The sequence below is a fragment of the Crocodylus porosus genome, unplaced genomic scaffold (assembly GCF_001723895.1).
Source record: "Crocodylus porosus isolate Cpor-Errol unplaced genomic scaffold, CroPor_comp1, whole genome shotgun sequence".
Classification (NCBI taxonomy): domain Eukaryota; kingdom Metazoa; phylum Chordata; order Crocodylia; family Crocodylidae; genus Crocodylus; species Crocodylus porosus.
In genome coordinates this window covers 32,536,412-32,561,846 of record NW_017728915.1, presented here as the reverse complement: position 1 = coordinate 32,561,846, position 25,435 = coordinate 32,536,412, and the positions used below count along the sequence as shown (strand labels likewise).

The window sequence follows — 25,435 nt, the reverse complement described above, 5'->3', positions numbered from 1 at the left end:
GGGTTTCCTCCCTGTAATCCTACAGAAGAAACTCCAGAACAAACAATCAGTGTGTTCTGCTAAGTGATTTATCTGTGAAAATCACAACTGTCTGGGGAACCAAGCGAAGGTCTCAAAGCTGTGGACCAAAGTAATGAATGTGTCGCAATAATATATTTACCAGATGATAAGACAAACCGCAGAAAAAAATACAGGGGAGGGGGAAAAAAAGGAAAGAAAGAACATAAGAACGCATTCCCTGGCTGAGAAGTTATTGAATGCTTCAAGCCAGGGAACAGATAGTTTAGGGGGAGGGGGACTTCCAGGACTTACAGCAAGTAAATAAATCACTGATTCCACTGCAGATATCTTCTTCATTCCTCGCTTTGGAGCACATGATTGATGCGGATGAAAAAAGCATTTATATCCCATTTGCACACCAAAGCCAGCCTGATTATGTATAAAAAGCATTGACATTCTGTTGCTCCTTGAAGTGACCATGTATTCCTTTAAGAGATCTAATTAGGAAAGGGGAACGAGGCTAGTATAACCATTTTGGAGGAGTTCAAAAAACGTTTTGCAGAGGAAAATATGTTTAGGCACATTTGGACTTATTCCATGTATTAAATAGTCCATGTATTAAATATTGAATTGTGTTTCACAATTCTTTGTAAATTCTGATTCTCTTCTCGTTTAGACCACTGAGGTAACTCTATTGATTTCATGTCCGTTAGGCCTTATTTGCTCCAATATCAGTGAGAGGAGAATTGGGTTTTAACTCTACCAAGATGACTTTGTCTCTGCTAGCACGTTAAGTGAGATGCGGATTTAAACCACATTATACCCTCGTCATGAATTCTTTTGAAAATCTGATCATTTTTCCATTCAGGAGGAGGAGGATTTTCATCCCAGTTGTTTTATAATAATGTTAACTCCATTTATGAAATGGGGGCGGGGGGGAGGAGGGAAGGGAGTGTAAGCCTGCTAGTCAGCCCCTTGCTCAGATCCACAAAATAAGCATAAGAAAATCAGTAGGATTCAGAAACAGGAAATCAAGAGAGGAAGGAAAAGCTTTCTGCAGTGCTCTACATGGGTTTGAAATAATGTGCCTGCAGTTCCTGACTCATTTTAGTACTTTACAGCCTAACCTGCCAAATATGACTCTCCTTTGATTACAAATACTAGATCATTGTAACATATCATCACTAGCCAGTCATGCCACCTGATGTGGGAAAGATACTCTTGTACTCTTGTGATACTCATCTTACAGTCATCACACGCTGTATTGGGAGGAAAAAATGTTTTAAAAATAATTGTAAGTGATGTCAAATTCCTCTTTTTTTTAACCATTTCTCTTTAACCCTCTGTGTTTTTCCTTCCTCCTCTCAGAGATCAGCTGTCCAGACTCTACGGAAGAGAAGTTGTGATTCTTTCCTAAAATACCCATAACCACCCCATCTGTTTCCCCTAAGAAAGACTCCTAATTTAAAAGAACTTCCCATAAACTCTCATTAGGTTTATAAAGTACCTTGCTACCTCTCCAAAAAGGAATAAAACATTAATATGGCTGATGGCAGAGTGACAGATAACACACAATGGCTGAGATACCGGTTGCTAAACCAAAGGAAAGCACCTGTTGAAACATAATGGCATTTCTATGTGCTCTCACGTTGCTACCACCACCATCGCGTAGACTAGTGTGTTATAAGATGTGCCGCTGTTACTTGTCCCCAGGGAAACAAACTGCCACACTCATCTGCACGTGTCCTAGTAGTCTCTGAACCTCATTGACTGGATCTTAATCTCTTGCTTGTCCACATGCTTGTAAGAACTAATGGCACTGAAGTAAATGGAGCGACACTGGTCTAGTTTGGGTCCAAATGAGATCTGAATCAGGCCCAGGCATGTCCACACAGAGATGCTAAATGCGCATTAGACTAATTCTACTGCGCCTTAGTGTATCACGGCAAAGCTCTGCTGTTGCACTAATGCGCAGTAGAATGAGTTGACTGTGCATTAGCATTAATAAAACAACGTACACCAGCACTATTGCTCAGTAGCGCCAGTTACTGCACATTGAGTTAGTACCTGTTATTACAGGTACTAAATTTAATGCGCAGTAACTACAAAGTATTAATTCACATGTAGATATGGCCCCTGGTTTCCAGTCTACCCTCTGGATGACTCCCTTTTTCTAGTCCCCTGGAAGTCAATGCAGAGTTGTTGATTTATACCAACTAAAGATCTGCTTACATTGAAGTTAAAAGAGAACCTACCTGTCATTTCAGTGATGCAGGTTCATATTTAGGTCCATGAAAATTAATTCTTCTGTCTTACATTTTGTTGTCAATTTTATTGTGGCTGCACTGACTCGCTTCAGATTCTGGCCAGTTTACAAGTCAAGTATCAGACTTCTTAGTTTTAGGCTTCTTTTTGTTTTCCCCCAAAAATCTTTTTCCTGTAGGAAACTACAGGGAAAGGGTCGGCCAGGGAGCAGCTTTGGATGTCAGGTGCTTATACGTGCTTTATCATATGGCTAACCATAAGAGGTTCACAGTATATAGATATTCCTCACTTAACGTCATCCTGGTTAACATTGTTGCATTATTATGTCACTGATCCACTAGAGAACATACTCATTTAAAGTCGCACAATGTTTAGGTATAATATTGTTTGGCTGCCGCCTACTAGTAGGTAACTACTGTGACGTAATTGGATTTGCTTAACATCATTTCGCTTAAAATCATATTTTTCAAGAATGTAACTATGACGTTAAGTGAGGAGTAGCTGTATATGCACTAATGCTGTATGTGGATTTGCACAAGCAGGAACAGAGAACAAGGCATTCAGTCAACTCATTTAGGCTTGGGATATTTCCTCTTTAACCTTCTGTCCTGGACACCGCATCCAAGAGCTCTTGCTGAAGTGCTCCACCCAACTGCCACGGCCTAAAAGTAAATGTTGGCTCTTTCGTAACATTCAATAACCATCTGTTTCTTCCATCAGGACTGTGTGGAAGGGGTCATGCAGCCATGTTAAAACATGCAACCATACAAAAATATTCCTCAGAGAAGGTAGGAAAAGGTCAGTGCACTTTATCAAGCTGCAGAAATGAGCACAGCCATGTCTTTTAAGAATCCTGTTTAGACCACAGAAAGGGTGGAGGGTGATCATGTAAAGAAAGAATAGATTGGGGAAACTTGGAACGTGAGAATTAAAAAATGTCAAGGTTAATTTTCAGGATTATTAATGATAGAAATCAGGACAAGTGCGAGCTTGGTTTGCAAGAGAGGAAGTCCTCCACCTCTTGCCTTTGTTACAGAATTTGGGCTTCCAGTCTCTCTTCTGCCTGACTTTTACAGTATTGATGTTTTACTGGTTGAACTACATTACATTTTACAAATACCAGTAACCCTAATGCAGTTCAGCCCATTTCATTTCTTTGTCTCCGGGTAATTTCAGAATATGAATAGGCCAGCCATCCTTAGACCAGTAAAATAAGGATCTTGCCAAAGTCTGAAGTATCAGCTCCGCACTCACCCCATAGCATCTGCTGAGTATAATCTTTTGGGGCCTGATCTTTGGTAGGTATAAATCAAGATTGAAGTCAATAGAGTGAGATCAATTGATGCCATCTGAGGATCTATCCCACTGGATCCAATGGGACTACATGTGTGATTTGTAGGATAGGACCTTTAATCACGGGACACCAATGGGGAAAATTGGCTTAATTAAGATGTCTCCCAGGAAACCCACTGAACAGCCAATGATACTAAAAAGCTTTGATTGATTCTTAATGGGGACAATAATTTTGTTTAATGGGGATATCTTCTGATGATTTAATGTTGCTTAGGGCTTTTGGTGCATCACAGTCCTGCGCTGGTCCTGCTTGCTTTTCTAAACAAGAACATTCAGTGCCTTGTGATGTGGACAGATAGGGCATAAACAGGATCATCCCTGCCTGCTGCTGACTGTTAGCTTGCACCTTCCATATTAATTGCAGATGTTGGATTGCCCCATTATCTGTTTCATAACTGAGGCTAACTCAGGAAAAAGAGAAGTCTGTGCCCTTGTCCAGTAGCACAATGGATTCATCCAAACTCTTCAAATGAAAGGATCATCAATGACCAGACATTTGCCATTAGCAGGAATTCCTATCAACGGGGCCAAGGGAGAGGTCCCAGTCAGTGTATTCTGCTCCATTAGCCAATTGCTCTTTTATTATGAGAAAATTTATGGACATATCTGTACAAGGGATCAACATATGGGAAGTGGAAAGTCATATAACAGAGGGCTTCCCTTATGTAGTTGCAAGAAGGAAATGAAATACCAGGTCATATGTCCAAAGCCGGCATTCAGGCAGGGGTTTTTGTTTTTTTTTAAATCACAGTATCATTTCTGACATATATATTATACATGTCTGTGAACAGTGTGAAAATAAATTGGTCAAGCTAAAGCTGCTATGAAGACAAGTGAGGGAAACGGTCAGTCCAGGATCACATGGGTGCTAGTCCTGCTGAACTGGCTGCAAACAAGGAATTCAAATCTCACAAATGTCTCAGCAGAAAACAATCCTAAATCTAAGCGGGTGGACTTCAGCAGGAATAGCACCCTCCAACATTGTCAGTGCTGGGGATTGGCCCATGTGGCTGTAATTACCTTTTAGAAGGAATAGCAAAAAATGGGCATGAAACTCTACACACATTTTTTTCTCTGCTAATCATTAGAATTAACTTTAGAGATGATTTTTAAATCCCAAATAGCAGCACAGTCATGAGACTGGTGATCAGGACTTTCAGGGCTCTTAATTAGGTATGACACCAGGTATATGACACCAGGAATATCCTGGGGAATCCAGTATGGAAACCACTGTGGAACAGAAGATTTTTAACACTGCAGAGGCAGCAATGTTGGGGAACTGTTGTGACATTTACTTTTCAGACATGGTGGTAGGGTGGAGCACCCCAACAAAAGCTCTTGGATGCAATGTCCAGAGCTCCCAGGATGTGTTTCATCCTCTTCACCATCACTCCCAGCGTAGCACTCCTTGACCTACCAGCTTCCTCTTGTGAGCAACCCAAGTTCAGCTCCAAAGCTGGGTACAGTTATCCCCTCCCTCCACAACTTTGGGACCGACTCCAGCTGTGTATGGCGTAAAACCATATATATGAATATATAGGTAGTTCAGGCAGGATCTAAATTACGTTGCCGAGGTGTCTCTCTGGGCTGTGTGAAGCTTCAGTTCCTGATTCGATGTGGTGGAGATTCAGACCGATTTGGTGGCCAAATCTCTGAATCTGAATCAAATCACAGGACCCTTCTAATATCTCTGAATCTATTCAGAACCCTCCAAATCGATTTGGAGAGATTCGGAAAATTCAGCAATTCGGACATTGACACAGCGCTAATGTTTTTTCTACATACTTCTAGACAGCAGGAGGCTCATGAGTGCTGCAATGCTGGGGCAGATGAAGCATCCCACAGGAGCATGGCGGGCTCCCCAGTGTCCTCAGCAGCAAACCCAGAAGTGGACCAGTAGCACTTCCAGTGCACATCCGGGTCCACCGGAGAGCCCTGCCCCACCGGCTCGGTGACTGAGTCTGGGGGAACCTCCTAAGTCTGGGGGGAGGCACCCAGGGTTCCCCCACAGCCAATCACTGAGCTGGGTGGCCTGTGGGGGGGGGGGGCCCAGCATGCTCCTTGGCAGACCTGGATGGGGACTGGAAGTATTTCTGGTCCACTTCTGGGTTCACTGCCGAGCACATGGAGGGCCCCGTCCCCCCGCACTCCTATGGGACGCTCCATCCACCCTAGCATCGCAGCATTCACCAGCCATACCGGTACCTTTAGGTACGTAGAAAAATCATTTAAAGTTGTGACCATGTCCAAATCACTGATTCTCCAAATCAGCACTGAATCTTCAGGTTCGGATTTGGCCAAATCGAATCAGGGACAGTGATCCGAATCAACAAATCAAATCACTGTCCCTGATTCAGGCCGAATCTGAATCAAATAGGATCCGCTTTGCACACCCCTACTCTCTAATCACCAAAATTACCTTAGTTTACAATGTTCCTCCCATGCCAGTTTATAAATGCAGCTCCTGAATGCTCCATACCACTCAGGAGGAAGACGACTCCCGCACCATGGAGCTTTCTTTCATTGTGCAATCTTTTCTGAAGTTAGCAAGCAGCTCCAGTATACCTTCCTATATTGTTTTTCTTTAGAGGGAGGCAGAAGTAGAAAAAAAAAATAGTTGAGACCCAGTGATGAAGTTCCTCTGTCAAACGCCAGCTTTTGGCTGTTTTTTTTGGAAAATGCTGTTCTTTCTATTAACTGATATGTAATTCAGAATGGGAAGTGTGCTGTTTTCCAACCTTTCAAAAACACTACATCATGAAATTATCTGATTTATTGAATTTCTCTTCCTCCCCCCCTTCCCCCCCATAATCTCGCCAAAGTGGTCATGACCACAATAAGTGAACTAAAGTGACTTTGGTCATATATAAAATGTTTACTTTGGGACCTTGTTTATGAAATTATTAATGTACAATAGTTTTTGCCAGGATGAAGTTTATAAAGAAGTAACATTTAACCTTTAGAAACTAAAACTGCACTTAGGCTGAACAGTGGTGTTCAAGTTGACTTCTTGAATCAATTTTTTCTATTTCTGGTATGAAGCTTCAACCAGGCAGGGCTCTATGGTTGTCCATAATTTTGTGGATAATACTATGTCAGTGTACTCTTAAATGCTGTCCTTAGCAATCTGAGCTGGATGTATTAAAAGTTAGCATCCTTTCAAATAAAAAGGGGTTTTTGTTCTCTCTCAACTTGAATGGCAGTAATGTATTTTTGAAGAAAGATGCCGGACCATTGCCCTGCTAAATCAGACCCATATCATGTCTCCTCTTATACCAAATGTTTCAGAGGCAGATAACCTTGAACTGGGTAATTAGGGAATATTTTACCCAGAAGGCAAATTTCTCCCTAATCTATTTACTTTAGAATTAATTTGGGCAAATATTTAAACATGTGCTTAACTTTAAGCACATGTGTAATTCCCTTGATTTCTGTGAGTAGGATCCTATTGCTGGAGGTTAGTTTCTGCCTTGAACCATGGGAATTCTATACGCTTCATGACCAAAAAATAGAACATAAGACTGACATGGGATTCAAAAAAGGATGACATGTACAAGTAATAAGAACATATCATTTATTTTCTCTTGTGGATACTGAAACGGCCCATGTAACAACTATTCCTCTTTTGATACCTTGTGGCAATGAGTTTCGAAGGTTAGTTCCAACTTGTTTAAAGAAACGATTTCCTTTTATGCATCCTAAAGTTGCAATTTTTCATTGTGTTTTTCTAAGCCATGATTTTATTACAGTGTTTTAGCGCTGTTATTAGTTCTGTTATTAGAGGTAGATGTGCCTCAGGCTTTCTCATAAAAGCTGGAACAGGAAGTGGCACCAATCAGTAGGTGACCCGTTCCTTCTCAGCCAGCGAGTTGTCATGGGGGTCTGTGGTTTTGGAGTTATTTGGTGTTTTAAAGGCAGTTTCCATTTGGTAGATAGTCTCCCCCTCTTATCCATAGGTCAGGTAAGGCTATGTGTTGCGCAAAGTTCTTTCTTTAACACATACATCCGCCTCATCCATGTACTAAAATTCAGCTCTTTCACCCTAAAAACCCTCTCTTGTTAGTCTTTGGAAAATGATAACATCAGTGAAGTCATTCTGGAATTAGATGTTAGACAAACCACTGAGGTTGGGTTTTTTCCCTCAATAAAATGGCCCTTGCCAATATTTTGCAATAGGTCCTTTCTAAGTTTTAAGCGCATTGAAAAATTAAATTGTGTGTGGTGTATGTGTGGGCACTTATGGATAGATATATAAATGTACTTACAACTAAAGTCTAACCTCCCATTAATTCCAGTCCTTTTTTTCCACTACAGAAATCTTAAAAGTAGATAAACAGCACTTCTAAAACCCAAATCAGAAAGAGAAAAACTTGATGTGTTTTTAAGATACTTCATAAAGAGATGTACACAAGGCACTGGCTATTTCTAAGCAAGAAAAATGCCTTTGAAAACCTTCCCATACTCCAGGTATCTTCTTCAAAACCGCATCTGATATGGCTCTAATCTCCGTGCTCAATAGAATCATCATTAAACAGCCACACATCAGACACAGCATGTTTATCATTTTAGCATTACTTCTCAGGATCAGGTTTAAATTATGGCCTGTAAAAACACTGTAGGTCCTGTTTCAAGTCCCCTCCCCACCTCCTCAAAGAAAAACCTATTAGCTTTCTATAAAATGAATATTTAATACCATGGGAAAAGACAAATTGCAAATATTCTGCGGCTGTTTTTAACCTGTTCAAGGCAATTCTCTAACTGAAGCAAAGAGTTGAGTCATTAAGAAGCATCTATTTAGGGGGATCGGACCCGGCAGCGATGTGAAGGGAGCAGGAACTTGATACCGCAGACATGCCAGCCCAGTGGGGGCCAACCTTTTGGGCAGGCAGACCACAAATTAGCCCCACGCCTTCCCCAAGTGCTACTCTGATCTTACTCTGCTGCTCTACTTTCTGCCTCCTGCCCTATCAGCCAGAGGTGCCAAGTGCATGGGGACCTGACCCTGGTCCCCCTTGGGAAGAGGGCCATCACCCGAAATGCCTAAAACTTTTTACATGTCCATCATCTTATCCCCCCTCCCCCCAGCAAAAATAAATTCAGTGCCTATGCTATCAGCTGCTGTGCCACCTTCCTGATGCGCAGGGTGCCACACACACAGGCTGCCCACGCCACTTGCTGTACTTATGCTACAGGTTGGCCGCACCTGTGCTTATTGGATTCAAGTTGTGCTTTCTTTACAAATGGCAGCTGAAAAGCTGTAAAGGTGTTCATGCAACTTTCTATGTATGTCATGATGCTTTTCTATGTGCATGATGGGATACACTCCATTCCTAGGAGTGACTCCGGGTTGAGAGTAAGGGCAGGACAGCTTGTGAAGTCTGGGGGAATGAGAAAGGTAGGGCATCCCAAACGGGAGCAGCACAATCCCACACCTAGTTTATGGCAACCAAGGGCTTACTGAGATAGTGCATTCCCCAGAACAAGCTTCTGCATGTGTTTGTACAGCATCTAGCCCAGTGGTTTTCAACCTGTTTTCATTTGTGGACCTCTGAAAAGTTTTGAACAGAGCTGTGGATCTCTTTGAATTGTGAGTATGTGTATTCACATATTTTTGATTGATCGTAATCATCTTTTGTGGATCCCTTCGGCATAGTCTGCAGACCCCCGGGGCCCAAAGGTTGCAAAGCACTGGTCTTTCACAGTAAGACTTTGGTTTATAACTGGGATTTGCAGATGCTATCTCAGTACAGGTGACAAATATCACAGCCCAGTCATCACAAAGTGGCCCTTTGGAGCTCTGGCAAGTACATCAATCAAACCTCTCGCTTTCAAGGGAGTACTAGTGACGGTATCTTGCCTTGCTGTGGCATAGAGTACAAAGGACAAGAATAAAAGAGATGTGCCCGTGTCCCCATACTTCTGTACCGTGTTCCTGTCTTGCCTTCCTGCAACAGTTAGGTAACACAGTTATTATAACAGCGATGGTTACGTCCAGGCTGTAAATCACAGAGCTACATAAGAAACTGAATTAACTCTGCCTTGTGACCACCTCTTTGTCTCTTGCCTTGTAATACCGGTTTTGAGGACCACACCTAATGCCTGAGCAGCTTCAAAACAGCCACTCTGCTTTGTAACGCTGCCAGAGACGGTTTCCTTCCTCTTTACCACCAAATATATGACTTGTATTATGCTTATTTATTGTTTAATTAGATGTTACCTTTTATTTATCATTATTATTATTCACTTAATATGATATTACCTTCAGTCAATGTCTGAGGTTTCACTACCTACCAGACTCATGAGTGGGAGTTTCATGCCATGAGGAAAGAGAGATCCCAGTTTTATACTGGGGTTTAAAGCTTTTCTATTTTTCCCAATTTTCTTGTTTTTAAGCTCTTGATATTTTGGGTATACAAAAGCGGTGCAGAGGTTTTTAAAGTTATGGGGCCCAGTACTTCCAGCTGTGAAGTACTGGTTTGTCAGAGTTTGGACATATTGCCTAATGGGACATTCATTTATTCCCCTCTATTTTACTGCTCTACAATTAATGCTTTACAGGAAGAGGCACAAACTAGAGGGCTCCAAGGTACTTTTGTAAATTCTCGAAAACACGTTGAAAATAATGAATGCAGAATGGAGACTGGTGCAGCCTGCCATTAAGTGGTGCTTTCCTACACGCGTGTATAAGCATGGCATATACGAAATGCCAAGATTTCTCTTGGCAACCACTGCCTCCGTTACTGGGAAAACTTCAGCTCACTTAGAGGCACCTACATTTTCAGAAAGGCCTGAGCACCTATGTCTGACGGCCAGGCTTTGCTCATGTGTTGCAGCTCCAAGGGGTGTGTATCTAAAAAATATTCACTGTTGGAAAGCCTGATCATCACATACTTATTCATTAAAAAAAAAAAAGGCTTCTTGAAGAACATCCCATGATCATCAAGGCCGTGGCAAATGAGGTCCTGTCAAACATTTACAAACAAATGTTCTTAAAATTGAATTGCTTGTTTAGTGGTAAGAGCCATTATTTCCTTATCTCTTCTTGTTCCTTTCTTTCTTTACTAAGATATTGCTTTCCTGTGTACTATTAAATTCCTCATCCTGTTGGGGGGAAGAGAAATATTGTACTAAACTGCCTGGACATATTGTCACTGTGGTTTCCTATTAACTTTTTGCTGATTCTTGCTTACTTATCATGTGCTTTAATGTTCTGTTACACTTTCCAGAAGCAGCGTGTCTCTGGTGCTTTGTCTCTGAAGCACTTTAACTTGCTGCTGGTTTCTTCACCGCTGTTGTCTTTGTCACGTAAAAGAGCCTCATTAGGATCACAAGAACAATGGGGCCGGTTATTTTAATAGAATGATATTTACCACGATCTGAAAAGGTTGTGATATCAGCCTCCACTCTGACCCTCCAAACAAAATCACTTCCATTCACATTATTATCTTCTGCTTGTGGGAAACAGCCAGAGCCTGAATATTCGTTTTTATCCTCCTCATTGTATTTTCTTGCTTTCTTCTTTTTTAATTTTTTTTTTTATTTGCCTGGTTCCTGTTGTAATGCAACTAACCTATAAACAAACAGCCTCCTCTGTGTTCATTCCCCGGCATTCTCTAAATATTCACATTCTTAAAATACCATCTCCTTCCTTATTTTCTCAATTCTTTATTTGTTGATTCTCAAAAGCTCCTTTGTAGCTGCCCACACTGAGCTGGGGAAACGTATAGTGCAGCCCTCCTTTATTTTAGATGTACAGTACAATGTTAATGTCTTTCATTTCCAGCTACTAGAAAGCTTTATTGAGGACAAATCTATACGCCAGTGAAATTGTATAACATGAATGTTCCCTAAAGTATGTAATGTTCTTCAAATTAATTGGATTCCATGGGGTATATTCTCAACACAATGTGCAGAGAGTTTAAAAATATAACTCCCATTAATGTTAATGGGCGTTGCACATTTTAAATCCCAGCACATCCAGATGAGAATATTACCCCTTTCTACCGTATTTAAAATAGGGTATCTTTAAACTAAGCTAGTGGCCGCCTTACTGTGAACTATTACAAATAATGATTACAATTTTCTCCTATGGATTGAAAGATAACAAGTACCACTAAGCTATCACTTTAAAGCACTTCCACACCGCTAACTCTAATGACACCAGCCTCAAAAACCCCACTGAAATGCATAAATAAAAGCCATTATTAGGACTTTTGCTGTGCTATGTTACAGAACAGAGCTTGGCTCTTGAGATTAGTCTTAAAACAGAAGAGAAATGTACGTGAAACAACATTCCCTGTAGCTGAAGGGAAATGTTTTCATCTTTCCCAATAGCATTAACAATTTTCCCTGGGATCTGAAATTAGATGTATAACCAGCATATCCACTCATCTGTGCGATTCCTACTAAAATCTCAGCATGGGATGTTTAATATTGCTGTTCATAAGCCAAAGCATAAGCGTTGGTCGCAATTACGCTTCCAATTGTTAGGAAATAATAATAATTAATTACAATCTTACTGTAGTTCTCTTGCTAGGCTGGATTTTTCCTTCTTTTTTTTTAAGGGCTGGTATAACCAACTAGAAATTTAAAGAAACCTCATGAAACAGAGTCAAAATGAGTTACTACAGACCACGAATAAATAATCATAGTAATTGCACTGTGACACTATTAGGGAAAGTTTAAATTATTTTCCACTGGCCTCTTTAAATTCATTAGTTAACATATATGCATTCATCAGTTAACTAGTCACTTGTAGTGCAGGCATTGAGGGAAATAATTCCACACAGAGAGATGTTGTCCAAGGCACCTGACTGAAGGCCAACATATTGTGTTCTCTTCTGGTCAAAGTACAAACTAATAGAACTACTTTATATGACTTGCATGCTAAAGGTCATACAAAAACAATGGTTAAGATATCAGGGCTCAATTCTGCTGGGTGCATAGTATCATTGTTTTCCATTTGTATTGCAGGATCAGAGATTTTTAAGAGTTCGTCTTGTTTGACCTCTTACCTAACACAGTCCTAAGAACCCCAGTCTACATCCAAGCAAAAATAGCTGTCGAAACTATAGCTGATCTTTTTAGAAAGATCTCCAATCTTGAAATAAAGATGGAAAATACACCTCTTCCCCAGGTGGAGATGTCATATGATCAAACTTCTTCCCCTTAATCCTAAGCATGATCCTCAAGTCACAATGTTGTCTTGCAGATGAGTGCAGACTACCAAGTCCCCAGAGGGTAGCCGACACACCAGAAAGAATGAGAGCCCCAACTAATTAACAATCAAGATATTTGATAAACCTCCATCATATTTACTAAGAAAATAGCTCGTAATAGACTGGAAAGCCAAATGTATTTGGGGCCAAATCTGCATCTGGTATAATCAAGATAACTTTATGGATCCTGATCCGTAGTGTTAACATCTTCAGATACTGGTGGTATCAAATACCACCAGCAGTCATGCACAGTCACTGCTATCAGCACTGTACCTTGAATATGACTTGAAAGGTCTTAAAGCATGTCATGCAAGGGGACCCACTCTCTACAGGTAGTTTTGATCATTATGTTTGGTGACAGGGACACTGACATTCGTGCTTGAGTATCACGATTGATATTTGCAGTCTGACCCCAGGAAGCACCTGCCTGCAGGCACCCAGCTTGGGCAGTCCCAGGGAGCACTGCAGCCATGGAGAGAAGCACCAGCCCCCCACACAAGTCAGGCAGGCAGACTCCAGCGGGGGGAAATAAATATCTTGGGTGGAGCCTGCCTTCCCAGGCTGCCTGCAGGGCTTCCTGAAGAGCCCTATAGCTGCACAGAGCCCAGTGCTTCATGCCGCGGCTGTAGGGCAGCAAACTTAAACTCCTCAGAGGAGTCATTTAAGGCACATTACGCCACAATAATTTGCTACAGCACCTGGAATTACTGTGCAATATGCCGCCAATGTGTGCAAACACCAACACCATTAAAGCAGTGCAAAAGCATTTAACCCACTTTAAAGCAGTGGCGATGTGTAGCAGGTCCATGGGGGTGCATGTGCACCCCCTGAGAGCACTGGTGCATCCCCTGACTGGCCGTGCTTGTTGCTTAGGTGATGGGCAGGGGGAGCAGGTGGGAACACTGGTGCTCCCCCTGCAAGCATTGGCCGATCTCTGCAGCTGTTCCCAGAAGTGGCTGCAGCAATCCAGGCAGCAAGATCATCCACGGGGGGACCCCTGCCTCTGGTCAGCAGGACTGGTTGTGGGGGACTCCTGGTTGGCAGGACTGGTGGGGGGGGCTTATGCCCCCCCGACTAAGGCAGCACCAGTCGCCCATGCTTTAAAGTGTCGTGCACTTTAAAGTGTAGTGCCCTCGTTTCATCTATACATAGCTTCAGAGCTCAATAATGCTTTAGTCATTGGTGTGGAGGTTCCTGGTACACACCGAGATCAGGGAAACGTGGACCTGTCTGGAAGAGGGAGACTTGCAGGAAATAAAACATAGGAACATTAACTTAGGATCCACTGAGTCCAGGACCAGTAGTAGCCTGTACCAGATATTTCAGAGCAGCTTCCTAATAGGCAGGTATGAAATAGCCTGCTGTTTGGGGAAGTTTCTTCCTAGCTCCTGTCAGGGAGAAGATGATTTATAGTGTGAAGCATGTGGGTCTCGCCATTTCTGACCCACCTAATTTAATTGCAGATGTTTGTGCAGTTCACACAAATGTCTGATCCTCTTTGGAATCCTACTGAATTCTTGCTTTATCATTAGATATGCTTATTTGCCAAGAAGCATCTTCCTGCCGTCCTTTTTTATGTGATGAGTTGAATCTCTAGCCCTCTACTGGACACAGCCAGAACAGCTGTGTGGCCTGGGCCACCTAGTGCTAACAATGAGCACAGATTCTCTCCAAGGTGAAGTGATAGTTGTGGGTTTGGAGCAGAAGCCGTGACTCCCACAGGAATGTGTTGGGCTTGGGACACGTGCTTAAGTCACAGCCCACTCCCTACCTGATTCCCTATATCTCTTGTATGCTACTGCATTTAGGACAATGGATATTTACATTATTTTTCTGTATGTTAAACAAGGGTCATGCAGCCCTAGCACAGGTTTTAACATAAAAATAAAAAAATCAATAAGTTGTACATAAAAGCCATTCATGCCTTGTTTTTTTTAAAAAAAAAAAAAAACTCTCAGCTTTTCAGGAGAAAAGTCAGACAGGACAAGCGTGAGTTGAGGCTGGTGTGTAGCCATTGTGCATCTGAGCCTTTAGCCTGTGAGGGAGGAACTCTTGAATCTACAAAACTTGAGCTGAAAGTTCCCATGTTTATTCTCCTGTGGTCAGGGATAGACTCGTAAGCTACTGAACTTTTGTCTTCCAACGCTGCCTATCTTTTGGTCTAATCTGCTGTTGATAATGTCCCTTCAGAACAATGATGAGCAGACAAGTGGCAGATACCCTGCTTGTTACACACATGAACACAGTGGCTTGTGGAGGTTGTAAGATGGTTATCAGCGATCACGTGTTAACATCTTCAGAACTGATCTAGATATGAGCAACTGCAGCTCAGCGAACGTGTGATTCTCTCCTCTTTTTTTCGAGTATTGCTTATTGCATCATTTTGCAAGCTCCCATTCTCATCACCCACTTTCCCACGCTTGCTTCCCCCGCAATCTATTCAATAATTTTTGCCTTCAAAGCTTATCTTCCTTATCTGACCAAAGAAGCCTAAATGTCAGGGAAGATGCTCAGATGCAGCACTCCCCTGACTTCAGATACTGTTGTAAGCGCTTGCCAAAATCAGACCTCTAATACCAGTGCTCCCTTCTCTCTTTGCTGTCCAGCTTCTGCCACTTCACTCTTGCTCCCATGACACTTCAAGCTGGGTAACCTCAGTTCCTTCTTCCTTCCTCTCCGATGACTCTATTTCTCGTCATTGGCTGACTCATGCGTCTGCCTCGTGGCAAAAACCGAATGCCACACCTTCCCCACCAAACTCTGCCTCCAGTATTGTTTCCCTCCCCTGCAAACCCAGTGCCATGCTTGACTCCTGCAGTAGGTTGCTCTATGTCCCAAGTGGCTAGGAGCCCTTTTGAAACATCTACCGTGACTCTGAATCAGATTAACGGCTTTCGAGAAGACACCCCCAAAATACCTGAGCCAACCCCTTCTCAAGTGCTCTTGCTCACAGTGTTGTGGCATATGTAAAATCTGGAAGGGACTAATCAGGGGCAATGCCATGAAAGGAGAAGCAGGGAATGTTTCTGGGGCATTACAGACTGCATGGGGCTGGAGTCTGCCTGGATTTTCCATAAGCTTTTCCTTCCCCCAAATTGGAACAATCCCAGTCCTCCAGCTGCTCCCCCTGAGCATCCTTGGGCTGTGCCATCCAAAAGGATCGGGGAAAGAGGGCAGGCAAACCGTGGGTTCACAGAAGGGGCCTCCCTGAACCATCCCTGGAGTCAGCACCACAGACACGATCCCCTTGGCACCTCCGCATGCCCCTGCAGCAAACACTGGGAAACAGGGTAACGAGGGGTTTGCACTCCAGGAGCGAGGTGTGTTCATGGGCACAGCTGGCACAAGGCCCTGCCTTCATTATGACTGGGCATCTCAAACAACTCAAGTATCTCGGAGATGGTCAGGGGGTGAATGAAGGTGCACAGGGGGAATGACTCAACTCCGCTTCATTTTGGTAATGGGGGACCCATTATTACCCCAACAGGAGAGGTGGGCACCCAGTACAGTAAAGCCGTGAGATGTGTTTCACTAAGCCTGCTTAAATCTGGCTGGGCAGCCAATTCTCCTGCCCTCCCTCAGGATTTTGTGTGCTATTTTAACAAGGCACGCTCTGTTAATCAAGGTGTGGGCAGTACAGTGACAGATCGGGGACCTGCTTCAGACAGGCATCTATACATACTGCCCTAGATTCTCCTGCACACGCTCGCTGGCTCCCCTGGGTTAGTGTAGGCAGAACGAGAAGCAGGAGCCTTCCCCGTTCCCGTTGCTTTTTAAATGCTGGTGGTGGATCTCTTAAGCGGGAATGTCTGATTGGAGCATGGACAAATTCAGGCATGGAAACGGTGAATGACTTGCTTGGTGGAAAAATCACCAAACCCATCCGTGATAGCGAGGACCCTCTTCCTTGACAGTGCCCAAGGGCTCAGTGCCAAAGATAAGAATTGCAACCGCGGGTCCGAGCTGTTAGTCGCACCCATGTTGGACCACTGCCCGGTTCATGATTCCCCCTGTATTGTCTTGTAGACGGCAGCGAAGGACAGGAGGTAGCGGGGATCGTGAACGGGGCGAAGGGAGCGAGCAAAAGGGAAGCCTTGCTGAGAGAAAAGGACAAGCCGTGCAGCATGTTCGGTAGGACCTTGAGGCTCCCCTGCCGCCTGCCCTTGCTCCTATTCCTAATTCACATGCTGCTGTGCCAGGGCTGCAGCAGACCTACCAGAAATCCACTGATAAAATAACGGTGAAGGAAATAAGAAGAAAATAATACCATTGGCAGAAATGCGCATGATTTGGAAAACCAGCCTAGGGACGGTAAACAGGCCAGAGACAGGGTATCTCTGGGAAAGCTGTAATGGATGGAGTAGGGAATTGGCTGCTTTTTCTTTTTGTCTGCCCATCCTGACTGCAGTTCAGTAAGAGAGGGAAGCATGACTGTGGGTGTTGCCAGCAGCTGGAGTGTGTGTGCAAGAGAGAGAGAGAGAAAGAGCACATGCAATGTAAGGACTCGTGCATCTCCCTCACCGCCAGAGCACTGCTGTGGGAGTGCCCTGTGGCTGCGAAAGCATCATTTAACCCAGTCCTGCCACCAATTCTATTGGGAACCACAAGACTGATGCCTGGGCATGGACTTGGATAATAAGCTGGCAGTTTCGATCCCTTAATTGGGTGTATCATGAACCCCCATGGGCTCACGCACAATTACGTGAGCAAACTGCAACTCTCGTGTAACAAGCCTCGCTGTAAACACAAAGCCGTGAGTAGTACACACACGCACGGGGAGCTGACGCTGATATGAACATGGTGGAGGATCGCATGTTTTTGGCATGCTCGGCTAATACGTTCTTCAGACCTTCAAAATCCCCCGGCTAATATTGCTGGAAAAGCTATTTTCAGGGAAACGTTGACAGTCACGCCGAAGGACGCCTCGTCTTTATTCCTTTTAATCTGCCTTTGTTTGGGTGCTTTCCAGTGTATTACGGCTCCCATTGCTAGACATTATAGTGGGGAAAACTGCTTGCTCGTTTAAAAAAAAAAAAAAAAAAAGCGCTTGTGGGCCTAGGGTGAACTTAATTAACATCGCTGGAGGGACAGCAATAAGGTACTTACCGGGGCTATGCGAAACATGAACAAGTCAAAATATTATTGACGTATTCAATTATTTGCAGTTGTGGGGGTTTGGGTTTCTCTGACGCCTTCTGAAAATAATAAAGCACTTAAAAGTTCCGCTTTCACTTGGCTGACCTGACGGCCCAGCAATAGCACAGCATGTTACCCTGGGAGGGAGCTGAGCCGAAGCCAGCGTAGGGCCAGGAGCGCTGAGAAAGCAGTACACGGAGTCTCTGAGGAGGGGAGCAGCTCTCATTCATCTCTAGGGGCTCTTCCTGCCTGCCCTTTATTATTTATTTTACTATTATTAGCATTTCTAAGACGCCAATCGCTATGGTAACTGGGTACCCATAATAACTTTGCATTAATGTAGTGGTTTCCACCAAGGGTCTCGGAGTGCTTCATAAATGCTAATTCCTTTAACCTCCTATATGCCACAGTCTATAGTAAGTGTTGGTAGCCCTGGTTTCCTTTACAGATGGGAAGACTGAGGTAGAGACAAGAAGTGGCTCACGGGAGGCAGTGGGTCTCGGCCTTTCGCACCTTCCGTCACGCCGGTCATTTCGTCAAAAAAAACCCCTGTCCCGCCATGATGAAAACAAAACCCCACTTTTTCCAAGAAGTGTATTTTTATATTTGCATGCATTTTAGTATTATATTAATCATGACTGGGACTTTTTAAGGATATTAAAAATTGCAATTCAAAAGTCCCACCGACACGACGTGTCGCCCTGGTTGAGAAACACTGATGTAAGGTCAGTGCATCTGTGGCACAGGTCCTCTCACTTCACTCACTCCCGGTGTTCGGCATAAAACTACCTTCTCGTTCCCTTCTAGGCTTCCTGTAAGTGCATGGCAGGGGGTCGGACTTGATGGTCTGCTCAGGTCCCTTCCGGCCCCACCGACTACGAAACTATGCGTTTCACGAGGGACAAAAAGAAACCAACTACTGCAAGTTTGTTCTCTCTCTGTCCCCCTTTCCCTCTTTCCCTCCCCTCATATTTGCTAACTCTTTGGAGTGCAAGTCAAGGTGCACACAAACCCAACACTGAACATAAAGCTTTTGTTCAAGTGGATTCAAAGTTCCTCACCAGAACAGGTTGCATCCACCCTTACTTGGGGCAGCCATCACGACACTGGAACAAAAGAGAGCGAAACAAGAAGGCCTGAAGGGCTGCCCCGAGTTTTAAGATGAAGTTGGAGGATCCTGTTTCTACAGGAAAACAAATTGCATGGCATCCCTGTATGTATTAGTGGGACGGATTCCCTTCAGTTGATGCATGCTATTGAGTGTCACAGGAATTCACTGAGGGAGGAATATCCTTTCTCGTTGACACACAAAAGTCTGCCCGTAGGTTAGCTTTGCACACCTAGCAAGAAAATCACATACACAGCAAGATTGTAAGGCAGCAATCTCGTTCTTGTTTTTTGCTTTAGTTTTCAGAGGTACCCAGGGCTCTGTAGTTGCGAGAAGTTGCAATTACCCACTGGCTCAATAGTGTCATTTTTAATCCTGTTTTACTTCTCCTTTTAGGATCATCTTAGCTTGCAGGCCACATGGAAGCTGAATGGCAGGAAGCCTGCCAGCTCGGGGGTTGTGTGTGGGGAAAGAAACAGTTTGCTGCAGTTGCACGGTGCATGTCACCAGAAGAAATATGGTCAAATTTCACATATATCTATAACATCTGTGTGGCTAATAAAATTGACAGAGTTTGTCATAATCAGGCTGTACTCTCCAGTGGGAGAATTATGTCTGAGCATTTGGAAATCTCATGCATAGGCAGTTACTGAGGGAATATGCTGTGAAGATTAAGCTGTTGTTTCTGTGTTGCAATGGATACCCGTACTGCAAAGCAGTACCCACTTCTAGGTTTAAAAAGCCTAGAACTATGAAATGGAGCATCGCAGTTACCGAAATAATCCGATGTTGCTGCATGTACACACATGCACGTGCATGTGCACTTACATGAACAGGGCTGCAGAAAAGCAACCTTTGTTGGAAGTGGTCAGGCATGATGCTAGAATATGCACTAGGGGCCTTGCAAAAAGGTTGGGCCTCACTGTTCCAAGGGGTCTTTAACAAGGCATCCAGCCCCTCAAGTTGCATGTGACAGTGCTGCTCTACTTTCTGTTCCCTGCCCTATCTACAGCAGTTCTCCCTGCTCCCTCCATGATCTACCCCGTGCCACACACACGAGCTTCCAACGCCACTTGTGGCCCTTGTGCTACAGGTGAGGCACCCCTGCCTAGAACAACATGTCCACCGTGAATATCAACCATGCGCATGTATCACCGCACCCCAAGAAGGCACTTCTTCACAGCAGATCAGATGGTATCACATACAACTTTTTGGAATAAGCTTTTGAACTAATCACTGAGGTTTTCTGAGTTTTCCCAGTGTGTCGCCAAGTTGGTAAAATCCATGCTGCGTGTTCATATAATATATATCCTGCTGATAAAACCTCAGCTGTTAGTTTCCCTCAGAACAAATGGACAAAAAATGGCGTGATGGCAAATTAGGATCCCATGCATTTTATAAGCAGATACAGTAAAAGTTTCATATGCAATTAATTGCAGAATAATGCCCAAGAGGGATTTATAAATTCTATACTTATTGACCTCCAAAAGAACTGCATTTCACTGCTTATGGGTATAAGTAGAATAGGTCTTCAGTCCAGAAAAAATAACAGGAATCTCTTGAGCCTGATGTGCAAATACCCACACGCCCTTCTTATGTGAACAGAGAGGTACAGAATCATAGAATCACAGAAAGTTGGAGTTACATTTAGTCCAACCCCTGCTCAAAGCAGGACCATCCCAACTACATCATCCCAGCCAAGGCTTTGAACAGCAGGGTTTTGAAACCTCCAAGGATGGAGCTTCCACCGCCTCTCTGGGTAACCTGTTTCAGTGTTTTACTACCCTCCTAGTGAGAAAATTCTTCCTAATATCCAAACTAAGCGTCCCTTACTGCAACTTGAGCCCATTGCTCCTTGTCCTGTCATCTGCCACCGCTGAGAACAGTCCAGCTCCATCCTCTTTTGAACCCCCCTTCAGGTAGTTGAAGGCTGCTATTAAGTCCCCCTCAGTCTTCTCTTCTCCAGCCGAAATAAGCCCAGTTCCCTCAGTCTTTCCACAGAAGTCATGTCCCCCAGCCCCCTCACTATCTTCATTGCCCCCTGCTGGACTCCCTCCAATTTGTCCGCATCCTTTCTGTAGTGGGGGGGCCCAGAACAGATGCAGTACTCCAGATGTGGCCTCACCAGTGCTGAATAGAGGAGCATAATCCCTTCCCGGAAGCTAGTGGCAACACTCCTACCAATGCAGCCAAGGATGCCTTTAGCCTTCTTGGCAACAAGGGCACACTGCGGGCTCCTATTCAGCTTATTGTCCACTGTACCCTCCACGTCCTTTTCTGCAGGCCCAGCCTGTCAGCCCCCAGCCTGTACCGGTGCATGGGATTGTTCTGTCCTCAGTGCAGGACTTTGCACTTGTCCTTGTTGAACCTCATGAGACTCCTTTTGGCCCAGTCCTCCAATTTGTCTAAGTCACTCTGAATCCTAGCCCTCCCCTCCAGCCTATCTGCTACTCTCCCCAGCTTGATGCCATCTGTAAACTTGCTGAGGGTGCACTCCATGCTATCTTCCAGGATGTTGATGAAGACATTGAACACAACCAGCCCCAGGCCTGGCCCCTGGGGCGCTCCACTTGACACTGGCTGCCAACTAGACATCGAGCCATCGATTACTACTCTCTGAGCCCAAAGCTCCAGCCAGTTTTCTATCCATCGTACAGGCCATTCATCCAGCCCATACTACCTTAGCCTGCCTGTGAGAATGCTGTGGGAGAGCATAAAAAGCCTGATACAACCCATTTGTTCATGAAGGCACCCTCCTATAAGTAAAAGACACTTATTTTTTTCTATAGAGTGAAGGGTCACCTTTCCTCTAACTCTTCTGATGCTGCAGGCCTTTGAAAACATGGGCTTCTGATTTTCAACGTGAAATTCTTGGTGCCTTGCACTGATAAAGATGACAAAATCTCCAGTCATGTGTTGATACCTGCTCTCTCTTCCCTGTGTCTTTATGGGGGCTGTTAAGGCTACTGTTTAATGTAAGACCTCTCTCTCTAAGCAGTATCTTATGTTTCTCATTTGGCTCCGAATGAGTCCTAATAAATTAATCTCTTATGTAACTGCAACTGCATTGTCTTCAATGGAAATGCATGATAGATTGTAAGCTGCCTGTAGCCACCCACACTGTATTTCCAACTCAAACTTCACCCTTGCAGATAAATACTATCCACTATCCAAAGCCCCATGGTTTCAATAGGACTTCGATGCAACCTACTTTGCAGTAAGAAGGAGCTGCTCTACCACCCTTTAAAAGTGAATTAAGTCTTATTGTTTTGGACCTCACGATACTAAAGGAAAAAATGCATTAGATTAATAATGCTTCTGCTACCTTGAAACTTAATTTACAATCCCCTCTAATGCAATGACATTTGGGTGTTGGAGAGAAATTTGTTTTGTTGAGAAATTGCTTTAGCATAAGACTTGCTCGAGTTTATTAACAGGGAAAAAAAATTACTCCCCTCCCTTCCAACTCCCTCTGCATTCCAAAAATAAGAATCGCATTTCAACATGGACATTACCGGTTAAAATATAATTACAGATAATGAAATGTCATATTTCACACATACTCCCAGAAAACTGCACTTCTAAGCCATCCCCAAAACACTGCAGGGTGTAACCATCCCTTTCTTCCTCCTTTGTAAAAATAATATTTCACAATGGAATTGTGTGATGACAAAAAATGATGCTGGAAAAGCATCGCTACCCGTACAGACATAAGGAACCGCCACAGGCCACTGCATGCAATCCCACACAATATTAACTAGTCATTGCATCTCCTTCCAAGGGTACATTCTTCTCTAGTGAGCTACGGCATAAATAAGAGTCCTTACAGAAATGGAGAGGCATAGCACTGAACAGACTAGGAAACCATGTCATTTATCAAAAATGCTTGGCTTAGACTTTTTTTAATGTTTCGTTTTATTGCTGTTATGTAGAATGTTAATCAACATTAGAAACTTGTTCTGCCAATTACTTGGGAATGAGGGTAAAATATTTGTCTCTTATTTAAGCACGGCTGGAAAAATAAAATCACACAATTGCTGCAGCGCTGGAGTTACGTTAACTTATCTTGGACACTTTGATGTGCGCAGAGCTTCCGTTGCAGAAGAGAACTCCCCCTGGTTTCTATTATACAGGAGCAAAGCCTGGTAATGTTTTCTGCAAAGGTTTGTTTGCACTTGAAAGCAAATTTCTGCAAATATTCAAATGCTGGTTCGAGAAATCCGAATCCAGTGCTGATGTTGTGTTTGCAGAGGCACCAGTTGTGAAATTTGCTCTGTGCAGAGGCCCAAGGTGGATAAATCTTTCCACCATTTAAACCCTGCGTTAAGCCTTCAGAGCAGGCTGGAGTGGGAAGGACGGATCTGTGGGTCTTGTGCAGGCTTCCTGGGCAGAGTTAAGTTTACTCAATGAGCAAGAAATAGGTAAAAGTTTGTAACGTTCTTTGAAGAAAAAAATAAAATTATTTTCACTGTGTGCTCAGTAACAGAAAAATATGCACAATTCGATATATAAATTAACTATTAACTCATTCCTAATTTGCTGTAACTCTAAACCTGGGACTATTACAGCTTTCTGGAGATAGGTGTTTTAGGAGCCTGAGCTCAGGGTAGCATGAGAAGAGATGGAACTGTTTTCATCATGCTTGTGCCCCATTTTGCAGCCAAATAGATAAACACAGCCTGGTGTGTTACTAGGGTGAAATATTGGTAGCAACTGAGTATTATAACTGAATTAACTAGGGATGCTGGGGCTGGCTGCAAGGTATTGCGGCAAGATTTTAAACATTGAGAATTGCAGGGATTTTGAGGCTAGTGAGAGTGTGACCACAAAGGTGTCTGTTGTCTTAGCTCCACCTATATTTACCTCTCTTTTAGGCTGGAGAAGAAGTAGGAAGAACAGATACAATTAAACAGATCATTAAAACTTAGTATTTGGTTTAAACAGGTAATACTGTTTTGTTAGCTCCCCCACTCCTTTTTAATCTGTTCTGATAAATTCTTCAAAGACAATAGCCATAGAATTATTGAAATTTGAACATTTGAACAACTCCGATGCTGTTTTTTCCATTCCCCAGCCTAACCCTGCCCATGAGTTAGCAACGCCTTGGCCATAAATATAGCACAGAGTAATCATGGCTAATACCATGCCTAGAAAACGGTTTGCAAATTTGTGTCGTCTGAAGCTCTTTTATAGCTGCTCTTTTCCTAATATCTTGGATAGACAATTGGATAACAGCTCAAAACCCATTCCATCTTCAAACGCAAGCATGCTTTTGATTCAGAGCTTTTGAAAACAAGTTAGATTTACACCCAGGCTGCTCTGGAAATAAATCTGCTCATTTAGATGAGGTCTCATTTGAAATGGCTTAGTTCGATAATTAATCATTTTGCTGCCTTTATATATTGGTGGGTATTTGAAAGAAGTTTGATTAGTTACCAGTGATTACACTTCCCAAGTCCCTGCAAAGGAAATAATAAAATAAACCCAGTCAGGACTTCACAAAAATCAAAAGGATTTCTTGGGGCAGGTTTAGCTTGCATTTAATAGGGGCTAGCTAATTGGCAAGCTCTTAATTGCATTTAACATGGAGGAAATAGCAAAGTGCCTTCTCCTCTAAAAGCCCTCTCAAGGACTCTCAAGCCCATTCACCCACCTGATCGTGCTAACCTCAAAACTGCCACAGCCAAACCACGACAGCATGCAAGAGCGTTCACGTCCCTGCAGTGGAAACCCCTCCGCTCCCATGCATGGCACGAGGACGCTGCCTGTGATTTTTCTGCCTTCGTTAGCACAGGTACCGTCACAACGGAGACCCCACCCCGTGGGACAGCCAGCCCGGTCATGGAATGATTTACGTTCATTCAATAAGTGCAGGATTTCATTTACCGATCTGCTGTTTCTAGTCGCACTGAATTATTGTAAGGAGCCCTGAGATCCCACTCCGATGGCATTTACTTAATCCCGGGGGTCTCCACTGAAGGGGAAGGAAATCTGTCAGTTGGAAGGAGAGCTGCACATCTAATACTGCCAATCTTTGCTTATCTATAGTAAGGTCACAATGTATGCGGGAGTTACACATACACATGCTGTTTAACCTATCCCTATTATCCCAATGACCTGAACCAGCTAGGCAGTTCAGAGAGTAGGCACTAAACAGAGCATGAGATGAATTTAATGGATTACCAGGGAGTATGTTATTGCAAGGAAAAGCACCTGTGGAGCAACATATTTACCTCAGTTCCACTGAATGAGCATGTTGAAAGTGAATTGGCACAGCCGTCTGCTTTATGAAAGGAAGTATTTTGTCATTCTTCATGCTTTCATTAAGAGGATTTAAGGCAGAGGATGCTGAAAT

The 25,435-nt window shown here is 43.5% G+C and overlaps 1 long non-coding RNA gene across 4 annotated transcripts in view; it reads right to left on the bottom strand.

Annotated features, from left to right (window-relative positions):
* LOC109310642 overlaps nt 1-25,185 on the bottom strand; it is a 60,219-nt gene extending 35,034 nt beyond the window's left edge. Inside the window, exon 1 of one of the 4 annotated variants that reach the window (XR_002101282.1) lies at nt 24,748-25,185. This is a non-coding gene — a long non-coding RNA (uncharacterized LOC109310642). Of the gene's footprint in view, nt 1-24,733 lie in introns of all 4 variants that reach the window. The other 3 variants (XR_002101280.1, XR_002101281.1, XR_002101283.1) reach the window with 3 other exon arrangements.
* Between the last annotated feature and the right edge of the window lie 250 nt (nt 25,186-25,435).